The sequence below is a fragment of the Sciurus vulgaris genome (assembly GCF_902686455.1).
Source record: "Sciurus vulgaris genome assembly, chromosome: 8".
Lineage (NCBI taxonomy): Eukaryota > Metazoa > Chordata > Mammalia > Rodentia > Sciuridae > Sciurus > Sciurus vulgaris.
In genome coordinates, this window is record NC_136468.1 from 116,135,526 (window position 1) to 116,149,099 (window position 13,574).

The 13,574-nt window shown below is 49.0% G+C and overlaps 2 long non-coding RNA genes across 2 annotated transcripts in view; one reads left to right on the forward strand and one right to left on the reverse strand.

The window, feature by feature from the left end:
- LOC306668296 overlaps positions 1-13,574 on the forward strand; it is a 547,020-nt gene that overhangs the window by 359,531 nt on the left and 173,915 nt on the right. The window lies entirely within an intron of this gene.
- LOC306668300 lies at positions 3,884-5,614 on the reverse strand. The gene is made up of 2 exons (XR_013765844.1): positions 4,976-5,614; positions 3,884-4,273 (listed from the first exon to the last, which is right to left on the reverse strand). It is a non-coding gene; the product is annotated as an uncharacterized lncRNA (long non-coding RNA).

Consider the following 13,574-nt stretch of genomic DNA (forward strand, 5'->3'; position numbering starts at 1 on the left):
CTCATTTCACACCTCATTGAAAGTTTCATCTCACCTCTCTGCCAGCCTAGAAGGGCCTGTGTGCCTGACTTAGCCTTCTCAGTGGCCCAGAGCAGCTTTAAGGTTTTTCTCCCCCAAAGGGAAAAAAATTTTAATTGGATGTTTATGGAATTTGGTGTCAGAAAACATATCTCTCTGGGATGTTAAGCTCAGATAAGAAAATGTTCATGAAAACATTTTGTAAATACTTCCCACAGCCAAGCATCCTACAGCCTCCGGAATGTTCTAGACACATAGATTATAATTACCACCCTGTCTACCCTCTAGCTGATTGCTAGCCTCATTCTCTATTTCCAGATAAATCTTTTCCCATCTTAAATTTTCCCCCAGACAGAAAAACACTATGAAAATTGTTTAGAAGACCCAAAGGAAAACATGATTAAAAGACTAATCCCCATTTGTATGGCTTTTTAAAAAAATTTTTTATATGTTGATAGACCTTTGTTTTATTCATTTATTTATATGTGGTGCTGAGAATTGAACCCAGGGCCTCACACATGCTAGCAAGTGCTCTACCACTAAGTCACCACCCCAGCCCTTGTATGGCTTTTTGATACAGATAGGCTGAAAAATATACGGGGTCTTTTTTGATAAACCATCTTCTATTACTTGTGAGCTGCATGGACAGCTAAGGGTTTGGGGGTGCACAAAGAGACCATCATGCCCTGCTGAGCAAAGCTCACTCAACTTTAAAATGCTAAACTGTGGATGCATAACTCATCCTAAAACACCTGTGCCTGCCCCTTCTGCCTCCCCAGGGGCCTCATGGTCAGGTGCTATGCTAATGCCAGCTTGTGACCTCAGGTTCCTGTAGGACATTAGCTGGAGGCTCCGCCACACCTCAGAAATATATAACCACATTGACACAAAACCACAAACCCATGTGAGCTCCCTGCAGATCCTGGGGATGCAAGGGACTGCCCTGGACCTCACACAGCAGGAATAGGAGGCTTGGCCCCAGAAGGCTCCAGAAGTGTCCACATTGGTGCAGTTTTCTGCAAATTGAAGGGCTTAAAGCAACAGAAATGCACTTTCACCAGGTGACATGGATCCAGTGCCCTCCTGCAGCTCTGTGGGAGGAGAAGCCTAGCCCAGCACCTTGGAGCCCCAGGCGTTCCTTGGCCTCTGGTCACATCACTCCAGCCTTGTGCCTTCTCCTGTGTGAAAACTCCCTCCTCTAAGGCCACCAGCCACTGGATTTAGAACCCACCCTAAATCCAGGATGATCTCATTTCAAGATCCTTAGCTTATATCTATAAGAACAATATATCCAATTTAGGGCACCTTCAAAGCTACAGGCTTTAGGTTGGACACATCTTTTGGGGGACCACATTCAACCCTCTAAAGAAAACGAACTCCAGAGAGAAGGGACACACTCTGTCCCTGTGCTGGATGAGCCTTTTCCAGCACCACGCAGTGAGGAAGGGCCCTTCCTGGGTCAGCAGGCACTCCTGCCACCGGCCCCAGGGGCAAGTGAGGCTGAAGGAAGGGCAGGGCTGGCCTGCCCCTCACTTGAGAGAAGCCAAGAACAAAGACACTGTTGTCCGCAACAGCAAAGAGCAGCCTCTGTTCAAAGGTTTCTGTGCACCTGGAGGGGTGCATGGGCCTCGAGTCATGGGACACACTTGGGCCACAAAGGGCTCCATGGGGACCAGCCTCTTAGCCGTTCAGGAGAGCGTCTGAGGAATCCCCATGCTACTGACAACCTGAGCCTGTTCCACAGTGGGGACAGGAGACGCGGGGAGGTCTGGTTGTTCATTCCTACAGGTAAGTCAGAACTTGGGGTCAGCTGACAGGTCCTCTTTCCCCACAGGACATTTAAATAAAGCACCCCATCTATGCTCCCTCCAAGAATGAAAAGCTCCCTCTGCTATGCGTCTACACATCAGGCCCAGCACTCTGTCCTCCCAACAGCCCATTTCACAGATGGGACATGGAGACACAGAGAGGTAGCAACACCCAGGACAGAGGACCAGCGCCCACCCTGGCAACTCCAGCATCCCTAGAGGTCCTTCGAGAGCATCCCTGCCTTTCTTTTTAACTCAGTTTTCCTGCTTTTTATTCCTTCTCCCAGCTCGACAGTTTCAAGGTCTGTTCGTCCTGGTGTCCCAGTGGGGACATCAGGCATGTGGCATGACCAGGTGGCAGCCAGCTCCGCCGGGCCTGGAGGGAATGTCAGTACCTGTGTACCTGTGTATCCTCGCATGCTCTGGTGAGCAGGGAAATTGAGAACTCATTTGCCTTATAAGATTCCCATCTGATCCGTGTGCAGCAGTAGGAGTGGCCTGACTCATGGAGTCTTTAAATAGCAAGTGGCAACAACCTACATGACTCTACTTGTCTCCCGTCTGTCTACTCGTTCCCTGTTCTGAAATTACAGCAAAGCTCCTGGTATCCAGCATGTGACAACATGACACAGGGGAAAGGGGGAGTCCAGGGATTAAGTTCAAGTTGTAGCACGATGAATGAAATTAAAGTTGCCCTTAACTTGGTGAAAACAGTAAGTTTTTTCTCTCCCTTCTTCCCCTCCCCTCCTCTTTCTTTCTTCTCTTTTCTCTTCTTTATATCCACTTATTTTTAAGTCCCACCAGCAAAGGCTGCCAGGTCAATCTGGATCTCAATAAAAAGTAAAGCTTAGCCAGATGCAGTGGTCCACACATGTAATCCCAGTGACTCGGGAGGCTGAGGCAGGAGGATTGAAAGATTGAGGTCAGCCTCAGCAACTTGGTGAGACCCTGCCTCAAGATAAAAAATAGAAAAGGCTGGGGATGTGGCTCAGTGGTTAAGCAACCCTGGGTGCAATCCCTCATAGCAAAATAACCAAAAAAAAAAAAAAGTAAAGCTTATTCTGATGAGAGACATTGAAGCACCGTCTTGATTTCTCTCAGCGCTTGCTTTTAAGCGGTTGAACAACTGTACAAAATGCTGAAAGGAAAGATGATTCTCCGCAGCTGCTCCAACCTGCTAGGAGGACATGGGCTCATCCAAACCCACGCTGGGAAGCCCACACCACCTCCAGCAGCCTCAGGTCCTCAACCCTCTGGCTTCCAAGGCCATTCCACCAACCTTGGCCCAGCCCTCAAATGTTTAAGAGGGCAGCATCAAATCACGACTGATAAAGCCTAGCACCGCTCCAGGCCCGGGACAAAGCTTCATTTCCAGCCACCACAGCTTAAGAAAGGCTTGCTATTGGCAGACACAGAGAACGCGGTGAGGTGGCCCACCTCCCGAGACCCGGGGAGCACACAGGGAACCGCAGGCCCACCCACTGCCAGGGCCCTGCTGGGCTCCTGTGTCTCCAGAGGGACCGTGATCTGGAGCAGAAGTGGGTCGGGGTCTTGTCCAGGTCTCGCCATGACCGTTTGCCCCAGGAGCAGTTTTCCTAAGCAGAAGAGCACGGCTCGTGCCCAAGTCCTCAGCAGCACAAGAAGGTGGATTTTAAATGCTTTAAATCGATGACATTTTTCAAATTATAAACTAACATAGGCCACAGCAAACACATAGATTGTCCACATGACATTCATTTTCCCATGCCTCTTTCCCAAGGCCACGACTTTGGTCAGGCGTCCGCCCTCTTCCATACGGGGGGACTCCAGCCTGGAGGCCAGAGTCAAAGGCACCCCTCCTGCCAGGGACTGATTTAGGAGTGAGTGGGTATGTAACCCCGTTCAGGGGGTTCTGACACAGCTGTGTTCTGCCCAGTGAGGAGGTCCAGAGAGGTCCCAGAGAGAGACCTGTGATCCCAGCAACTCTGGAGGCTGAGGCAGGAGAATCGCAAGTTTATGGCCAGTCTCAGTCCGAGTGAGGGTTCTCCGAACTTATAACTAATGACATGCACACCTGCTCATTTTAGAAACATGTTTAATACAGAAATGTGTGAAGGAGAAAATAAAAATCACCTGCAATCCCACCTCGCAATCCTAACCACAATTTCTGTTTTCCTGGGTTCCCATTCCTCTTCCCCAAGGCAAGTTGGGGCACAATTGTGATGCCTAAGTTCAGAGGCAAGACAACTTCTCTTGTGAAAAATCTAAACAGCACAGTGACCAATGCGCCTGGCAAACAGCTCCTGTAATTCCTCTTCTTAGCGGTGCTCTGCAGTTTGCTGTCTCTTCTAGGAACTTCTCTCCAGCATATCAATATTTCCCAACATGTCAGCTGATCCTGTTTGAAGAACGCCTCAACCTATTAACCCACACGAGGAGACTGGGCTGACCAGCTGAACGTCTGGGCTCTGATGAGAGGAGAAAAAGGGACATGAATGCAGCATCTACACTGTTCTGCACCTTTCTGGCCTGAGTGGAGTCACAGGTGGGGGAGGCGAGGCTCTGAGCACCCAGAACCTAGGCTTGAGGCCCTGGTTCACCCTGAAAAGCTGTGTGGCCTTGGGCAGGCCTCTTAATCATTCTGAGCTTGTTTCCTCATCCATAAATTGGGAATAATGCCTCAGAGAGTTGTGTTAGGGGTTAGAGAGAATGCACAGGAAAGGCCACGGTAAGTGGTGGCCATTATTCAGGAATATTTGCCAACTTCCCTCCTTTCTTTCTGGACTCTTCTACCACTTCCTGCACCTCCATTTCCGGCCCTCTGCTGTCTTTGCCCTGCCTGTTTTAGCCAGGGGGTTCCCACTTGCAGACAGCAGGACCCACTCAGTACACTCAGGTACAGAGTGTAGGCACCGTCCAGGGACAAGCAACTGGTCTCTGCACACTGAAGAACAGGCTCACACAAGGAGCTGCCATGTCAGGATGCTGCTGCCTCAGGTCCTGACTCGGACCAAGCTGCCTGTGTGGAATCCAGATCCACAGAAGGATGCCCTGTTCCCTGTCTCCTCCACACTGTCAGTTCTGCGGCAGGAACAGGTGATCAGCTGAATCTAAGTTAAACATCTGAACCCCAGCAGGCTTCATGTGTCTGCAGGTAAGGGGATACTTACAATCAGAACGTGGATGGAAGATTCAAGAACTCTGGGGCAGGGACTGGGGAGGTAGCTCAGTGGTAGAGCACTCACCCAATCCCAGCATCACATGGGAGAAAAAAAACAAAAACAAAAACCCAGAAACTAGAAAAGAACTCTGGTATAGCCTAAGACCCTGGATGCCTTCCTAAGCTAAGAAGCAGCCAGCAGGCCTCAGGTAGAGCTGAGATGGGAGCGTCAGGGACGCCGTCTTGTGAGTCCTTCACCTTTCGTGTTTGATCAAGTTTGCCAAATCTTATCTCCAATGGATGACCTCCCAGGCAGTGTCGTAAATGAGCTGAAATTGTTTTCAGTGCAGGAGTTTTTAGTGAGGGCACACCCATGTACTGAGTCAGCCCCAGGTCGGATCCTGAGGGTGCTCCTGATGCTCTAAGCGGCTTTTTGCGGGCTCGGGATCAGGATGTGCCAGCAAAGGCTCCACTCTTTCTAGTAGTCAGAACCTTTGCAAGGGTGGGCGGAGCCTGCATATGCAAGCACAGGTTGGTTTATGTAATCTGGGGATGACGAATGTAATAAGAATGCACTTCCAGGGCACGAGGGCCTTTGAAGACAAGCCGGACTTGCCTTTCTGATGAATGAAGACATTATCAATTAACCTGCAATTGCAGGGGCACCTGGCAACCCAACCAGTGCTTGACAAGGATCCACTAGGGGAATGATGTTTGCAAGGACTCATCATCCCGGGAGATGTCAGATGCTTGCCCCCGGGCTCTGGTCCTTTTTCTGCATTATGTTTCTAATATTATATTACTTATACTATAGTATAATTATAGTATAATATATAGTATTATATTACTTATACTATAGTATAATTACTTATACTATAGTAGTAATCACTGAGGGTGAAGGGAATACTACAGAATTTCCCAAGAATATTAATAAAACATTAGGGACTATAACTCCTTCTCAGCCACAAGTAGTAAAAAATCTTTGACCACTGTGTGATGTGTCTTCTTCCTGGGGTGCTTGTTATGAACATGTAATGCAGTACATAAATTTGGCCACGGAACCGTCTGTCTATCCAACCATGAGTATGCAAAAAGCACCTCCCACAGTAGCTACTAGATACGGACTAGCTTATTTTATTAATGGCAAGCCCTGCTACCCCCCTAAAGGCAAGTCCTTAGAGAAGGTAGATATAGATCTCCCCCTGTCTCCTACAGGGTGGTTTAATCCAGATGATGGTTTTGTTTATGTGTGGTGGTAAGGTAAAAGAATAAGGTTTCTCAACATTCCTTCCTTCCTACAAAGAATAGGTCACCCCTATAATAAACATTGGTACACAATGTCCTGTTCTGAGAAAAAGAGCTACATAAGACAATGTAATTTATTTAGTAAAAAAAAAAAAACTTAGCCATGGGAACCATTGGGACTGTTGCCCTCCTGTAACTTAGCAATTTAGATATTAATCAGATGGACCTAGTAGAAATGGTCATGTGAGATTATTTGTCTATTGCTTTAACCGCGAGAATAATAATAGTCTTAGGTCACATAGAGTTTAGATATTAAGGAAATAAACATTGTATTAGCTCATTGACTTAATTAAATATTTGTAATCTGTACGGTTACTGATTTCAGTAAAAACAATTTCTGCCTATGCTTTGGAAACGTCTTTGATTTTATTAATCATAAGCCTGTCATCATAGCCTGAAGAAAAGTGTATATAAACCCAGCCTTCCCCAGAATAAAGTGGGATTGATTGCGCCAGAACTAGAGTCTGTGTCTTTCATTCTCCATCCATCGCCGATGCTGTCTCCCCGCGCCCCGTTTGCCAGTGTGGAACCCATGGACTCCTGCTAGGGCTGGACCCCGGCATGCAATTATGCTGTAGGTAATATCTTGCATTCACTCAGCATAAATTATCATCAAATACACACTCTTTCATCCTGTGGGTAGATAAAAGAAATGGTGCTTCCCATCCTGCTAGAGAGCTTGCGTCCTCCACCACGGCCAGTCTGCTCTCTCTGGGGGTATCAGCTCCTTCCTCCTCTTCCTCCAAGCCCCAGGCTGCCTCCTGTTCAGAGCCCCACCCCCTCCCCCAGAACTGGGCTTCAGCCTCTTCCCCTGGAGGTCTTTCCTCCCATCTCTGCCCTCCAGAGCCCCATGCCGTCCTTCATGGGTCAGCTCCTCCTGCGTCACCCAGACCCAAGTGTTTGGCAGGTTTGGCTCCCAACCCTGCAGCAGCCTTCATAAAGTTCCGCCTCACCTAGGAATTCCTCCCGCACATGGACTCTCCCAGCAGCAAGGACCACCCACCCTCCCCTAAATGCTGAAATTGAAGTTTTCTTTTTGTATGCAGTGCAGGGGATGGAATCCAGGGCTTTGCATGCTAGGCAAGCACTCCACAGCTATGTCCCCAGCCCTGGGTTTTAATATGAAAGTCAACTCCTTCATTCCTTTCTCTTTCCTCTACCACACAATGAACTGACTTCAAAACGAGCCTTGACAAGGAGTATGTTAAATATGTGTTCTCACTTCATCCTGCCAAGTACTCTGAGGTACTTGGAAAACATCTCCCACGACCTCTCAGTGCTGAGTTTGTTCCTTTCCATTTAGGAAACAATGATTTATTTCCCGTGTTTTGAAAGCAAGAGGACACGCTGCTTTGCTTTCAACAACTCCTGGGGTCACCAGAGCTGAAAGGTCCCTTTTCTTTTCTCTTCTTTCTTTCGTGGTGCTGGGAGTTGAAGATGTCCCTTTTCTTAGAAATGGGCAGCATCAGGGAAGGGTGGCCGACACCCAGAGTGAAAGCCTAAGAGTCCCCACCACACAGAGCAAGGATGAGGGTCAGGTCCCCAAAAGAAACTGAAACAGGCAGAGTCATCGATACCGTAGCCCAGACTCACTGCCAAAGACAAACCAGGACTGGAGATTTAAAACCACCCTACAGCTCAGCCACACTGCCTGAAGTTTGCAAAGTAGAAAACCCATGCTTGCACTGGCCAGCTGGTTTGTAACCTGTAGCAGGTAGCTGGAGCTGGAAGCAGGGCAGCTTTCTGGAAGAACTCAAATGACTGAAGGCAAAACAAGAAAGCAGTTCCGTAGTCAGGAACTGAGACTGTGGCTGTGGGCTGTGCACCTGGGGAAAGGCCATGGAGGCTGGACGGTGTGTCAGAAGGTCGTGCTTGGAGAGAGGGGACAGGGAGCCACCTGGCCTCATGATGTCCAGGTGTCCACACCATAAGGTTGCACAAACGCTTCAGGAAAAAAACTGCAGGCTGACAAAGGGCATGTCCTTTTGCTGATTTTATTTGCACCTGCAGTTAGCCGCCAGAGACTGTCTCCTGGCCGGGAGGCGGGTGCCTGAGGAGTATTTTAGGCCTGTGAGTGGGAGAGGAGCCTGTGCTCTCAGCAACAGCAGAAGGAAACCTGCAGGCACGAGGGGAAAGTAACAACTACTGTGTCATGTTTCCCGCCCAAAGCCCTCCATGGAGGTGGAAGCCAGGGCCTGCACTGCTGACCCCAGCTGGGTTCTTGGGAGGTAAGTTACCTTGGCGGGCACTTCCTCCTGTCTTCACAGTTTGCTGCTGCAGGTGTGTTCTTCCATGTGCTTAGCCTGTGACCCACAAAGTACCCAGGAAGGGAGGCCACACTGGGAGTGAGGTGGGGTGGCCTCTCAGAGTGCTGGGAAGGTGGCCTTTGCTGGTGCAAAGGGACTCTTTGTGGCAAACTGCCCCTACTCCATCCCCAAGGTAGAGTTCATTTGTCTCACGTACTTGAAACCGTCTATAGTAAGACCGTCTTTGATTTCACAATTTAAACTATAAACTTTGAAGCAGAAAAACCTGTTTTAATTAGAAGATGGTTCTGCCTTCCTGGAAAGAGCAGGGCGGAGACAACAGGCAAGGATTTTTAATATTTATTTTTTGCCATGCTGGGGATGGAATTAGGGCCTTGTGAGTGCCAGGCAAGTGCTCCACCACCAAGGCGCATATGAGCCCCCTAAAGGGTTTTGTAAACCTTGAACATTTTAAGGTTCCCTATTAGCTGAGCAGGGTTGTCCTGGGAGGTAGATTAGCACACTATGGAGATACCATCAAGACAGATAAGTGAGATTTAACTTATCTCAAAAGCAGTATATGTGTCCAGGAAAACTTCTGAAAACACAGATAAACAAAGAGGGACAGGGAAAGCACTACCAACTTGGAAATGGTCACTCAACTTTTTATTGTGCACCTGTCTGTGGTCTGAGAAATATCCACCCCTTCCAAGGGCAAAAATGGCAATGACTAGGTTTGAAGATCTCAGTCCTCCTCGTGCTAGAATCGGCAGCACTTTCTTCCATAAAACTGAGTAAGCACTCTGACAGCCGAGCAGAGGAGCTGGGTTCCCGAGCAGAGAAGGGCGGAGCACAGAACAAAGAACGAAGAGCTGACCGGGGCTGGGGATGCCTCTGGGGGTGACAGGAAGGGGACACTCATCTAGCACACCCAGAGCTCTGGGTTCATCCCCAGCACCCCAAAAAATGTCCAGTCCAGGGGCGGGGGGAGGGCATTCATTCCAAGGTTACTTTTCTTGTAAAACAGAAACAAAGAGACAGAACAACAGAAAAATAAGAGATTAATTAATGTCAGGACACTTCAGGTTACTTTTTGTCAGGATTAAATCAGGATGTGAAGGCTGAAACAGGATTTTTAATGCCATGCAGATGGGCCTGTTAGGGAAATTTGGTTCTCTCTCATCCCCCTGATTCTCAGGTCAGATGACAACTTAGTTTTGGCCTGGTGTGGTGGTGCACACCTGCAATCCTGGCCCCTGGGGAGGCGGAGGCAGGAGGATCCCAAGTTCGAGGCCAGCCTCAGCAACATAGTGAGACCCTTCCTCAAAATAAAAATTAAAAAGGACTGGGGTTGTAGCTCAGTGGTAAAGTGCCCCTGGGTTCAATCTCCAGGACCAAAAATAAAAACAACAAACAAAAACAAACAACAAAAAGAACTTAGTTTTAGTTTGGTGAGGTGGAACTTTAGGGCTGGTCTGTTGAGCCCAGTGCAAAGCTTAGTCCTACAGTGCCCTCCTATAACTTTTATTTAATACCTCCCAAAGATGTCTACATCCTAACCTTGGAACCTGTGACTGTGTGAGGTCACAAGCCAAAGATGGAAGGCATTCAGGTTGTTCACCCTTGGTTTCGGTGGTGGTGGCAGGGGTGATGTGCCAACTTCCCCCAGGTGGGCCCACTGTCCACACAGGGTCTCCACTGTACCTTGGTTTTGGCTTATTGGGACTCAAGTCAGATTTTTAACCTCCAGAACTGGAAGATAATACATGTGTGTGGTTTTAGTGGCTAAGTCTGTGGTAATCTGCTATGGCAGCCATAGGAAATGAAGATGGTGCCCATCCAGGTCTTTTTCTTTGCATATATACTTTCAACATAAAAACCCAGAAATATACTGAACATAATATTTTTGAATAAATTTTCATGGGAGGATAACACACAAATACAAATGTACAAATCTGGGGATAGGGGTGTAGCTCACAGGTAGAGTCCTTACCCAGCATGCAAAAGGCCCTGAATTCCATCCCTAGCACTGGAAAAAGAAAAAAAAAATCACAAATCTCCTTTGTGCAGCTAGAGTATCCCAGAGAACAGACCTGTGTGAGCACAACCCCAGTCAAGAACTTGAGCTGGGCTGGGCACGGTGGTTCACTCCTATGATCCCAGTGGCTCAGGAGGCTGAGGCAGGAGGACTGGGAATTCAAAGTCAGCCTCAGCAACTTAGTGAGATGCTAAGTAACTTAGCAAGACACGGCCTCAAAATAAAATATAAGGTTCAGTGGTTGAGCTCCCCTGGGTTAAGTCTCTGGTACCAAAAAAAAAAAAAAAAATTGAACCTCACCTGGTGGGCCCCCAGGAATCCCCTGGTGCAGGCTAAACATGCTCTACCACTGAGCTGCATCCTCAGTTCCTTCATCATGATTTCTAACGCCATAGCCTAGCTTTCTTGTACTTGAACTTTAAATGAAATCATGCGAAACAAATGCTTATATGTTTTTAACTTACACAGTGAAGTGTGCAAATTTTGAGTGTGTTTCTACATAGGCACACACCTGATTAACCTGTGGATCAACACAGGGGGCATGTCCACAAAGCTCCCCTGTTCCCTTCCCTAACCATGGTCCCCTCCCCAAATAACATTTCTGACTTCCATTACCAGGGATCACTTTGCCTGATTTTGGACTTTGTATAAATGGAATCAGAGTGTGAAGGCTGTACTTATCCTTTCATCAAAGTATCTTCAGCATCATCTCCACTATTCAGCTGCAACATAATTTCTTTAATGGGTCATCTTCTGTTTCTTCCAGTTTGGGGCTATTTTGAGAACTAGACATCCAAGATGTGTCAGGCTTCTTGCATTCACCGTGGTAGGCCGGCCAGTGGTGAAAACCCACAGCAGAGCCTACTGGCTGCTCCTGGACATCACTGTCACAGCAGTGCCTACTCCTGAGTGACTTCCTTAAGTGCTCACTGTGCCGTGGATGGAGGCTCTACAGAGGCCCTGAGGGCTCGCACCCTGGGCAGCCACATCCCCTAGCACAGACCACTTCCTCCCCCTGCAACCTGGTGGCCAAGAACCTACTTCTTCCCAGAGTCTGGTCAACCGGTCTAATTACTCTGGTGGAAAAGTCACTACTCAGGGTTTGAGTTCTGAGACAAGAACTCTTACATTTTCCTTGGAAGACAAAGAACGTTCCTGAATGAAAACCAAGTCAACAGGGGCTCACCTCTGTTCCCAGCGACGCAACAGAGGGAATAGCAGAGCAGCTAGCCTGCAGTTAATTCCCACCATTGTGTTGTTTGCACAAAAAGAACAGGATCAAGAAGCCTGGGGGACCCAGCAGATTTCAAGAAAAATGTTTGTGAGCTTCCACCATCCGAGGGGCTGGGCACTGCTTTTCAAAACTAGGCACACCAAGACGGTGGCACTCCACGCGTTTGGTTAACGCTGCCAATGCCAGTGGCCAGGTGTGATGGGTGGGCATCTCCGACGCTGGAAGTCAGTTGACTCTGGGTACCTGTGGACCCTGTCACAACGGGCGGGACTGGGTCTGCTTCCAAGGTCTGACACTAAAATGCAAGGGAGAGAAAGCAGGCCTGGAGACAGGGGTGTGAGTTCCTCCTCCTTCAGAGGCAGGCAGTGAGGACTCACCCTGAGTACCAGGACATGGGAACCTTTTTCTTGGGACGACCAGTTTTAACAGGATTGAGATGAACACTTATTTAGAATAGGAAGTGACAGTCACCTTACAAAACCAGGTCCCATGCCTGGTCCTATTCCTCATACTCGTGCTGGGGAAGGGCCTGAGAGCAGCCAGGCTGCGAGCCAGCCTCCCAACTCATCCAACCCTGTTAATGAGGGCTCCCACCGCCCGGACTGGGCTATGCTGTCCTGGAAAACACCGCGCAGGAGCTGCAGGGTGCTGGGCTGTGTCACCAGGAGATCCTGCCGAACATCCTGGGTGGTCACTTCACACTCACAGAGGCGAGGGAAGGCTGCTTGTGTGTGCACACACTTGGCAGGGGTATGTCCGGGCAGCTGTACACCATGACACACGTCAACCCACACTGTCATGTTTGGAGGCCGCACGATACAACCAGTAGACAAAGCTCCTTCTCAAAGGCACTCTTGGGTGTTGTCAATAGTGTTGGCACGCTCCAGGGGAAGCCTGAAAGCCAGCGGGACCATCAGCAGGCATGAAGCCCTTCAGCCTCACTGTGAGACAAGCCAGGGCTGCTGTCAGTAAAAAGTGGGGTCAGCGCCCCAGTCAAGGCTGGGCATCACCCAGGACCCGGGGGTGGAAGTCAGGCGTGTTCTTATCCCACAGTGTCTTCTGACCTGGTCTAGATTCCTCTTTCCTGCTCTCTTGGGCTCTGTGTCTCCCACTCTCCTACATCTTCATTAACTTGGCAAAACACAGAATGGAAAGATGCACATTTTCTACTTAAACTACCTATAATATTTGTACATTTTTAGTTTGGTTGGAACCACATGAGGCTGTTGGTTTTGGGTGAAGATCAGGTGCCGCTCAGGCTGGACACCAGGGCTCCCCAGTTGTGTGGCTGTGGTATGTGGCCATCCCTGCACCCTGGTCTGGGCTATGAAGTGGAAATGAGCAGTGGGCACAGTGGCACACACCTGTGATCCGGTCACTCGGGGGGCGGAGGCAGGAGGACTGCAGGTTCCAGGCCAGCCTCAGCTATTTAGTGAGGCCCTAAGCAACTTAGTGAGACCCTGTCTCAAAATAAAAAATAAGAAGGGCTGGGATGTGGCTCCATGGTTAAGCACCCCTGGGTTCCATCCTCCGTACAAATAAAAAAGTGGAGATAAGCAGGACCCTGGGCTTGGTCAGCTGCCCTGAGGCCCAGGAGAGGGAGGGAGGGAGGGAGGAGGAGAGGTTGCTGGCCTGGCAGTGGTCCTTCTTGGTGTGCGGCTCTGTCTTCTCCCTCGTGGACTGCGGTGGTTGGCTGAATTAATAAGATTCTGCATTCCTGCCCCAGGATCCCACGTCGTTAAGACTTCATTGACCTGATGCTTTTCTCCAGCACATGAGCAATTCC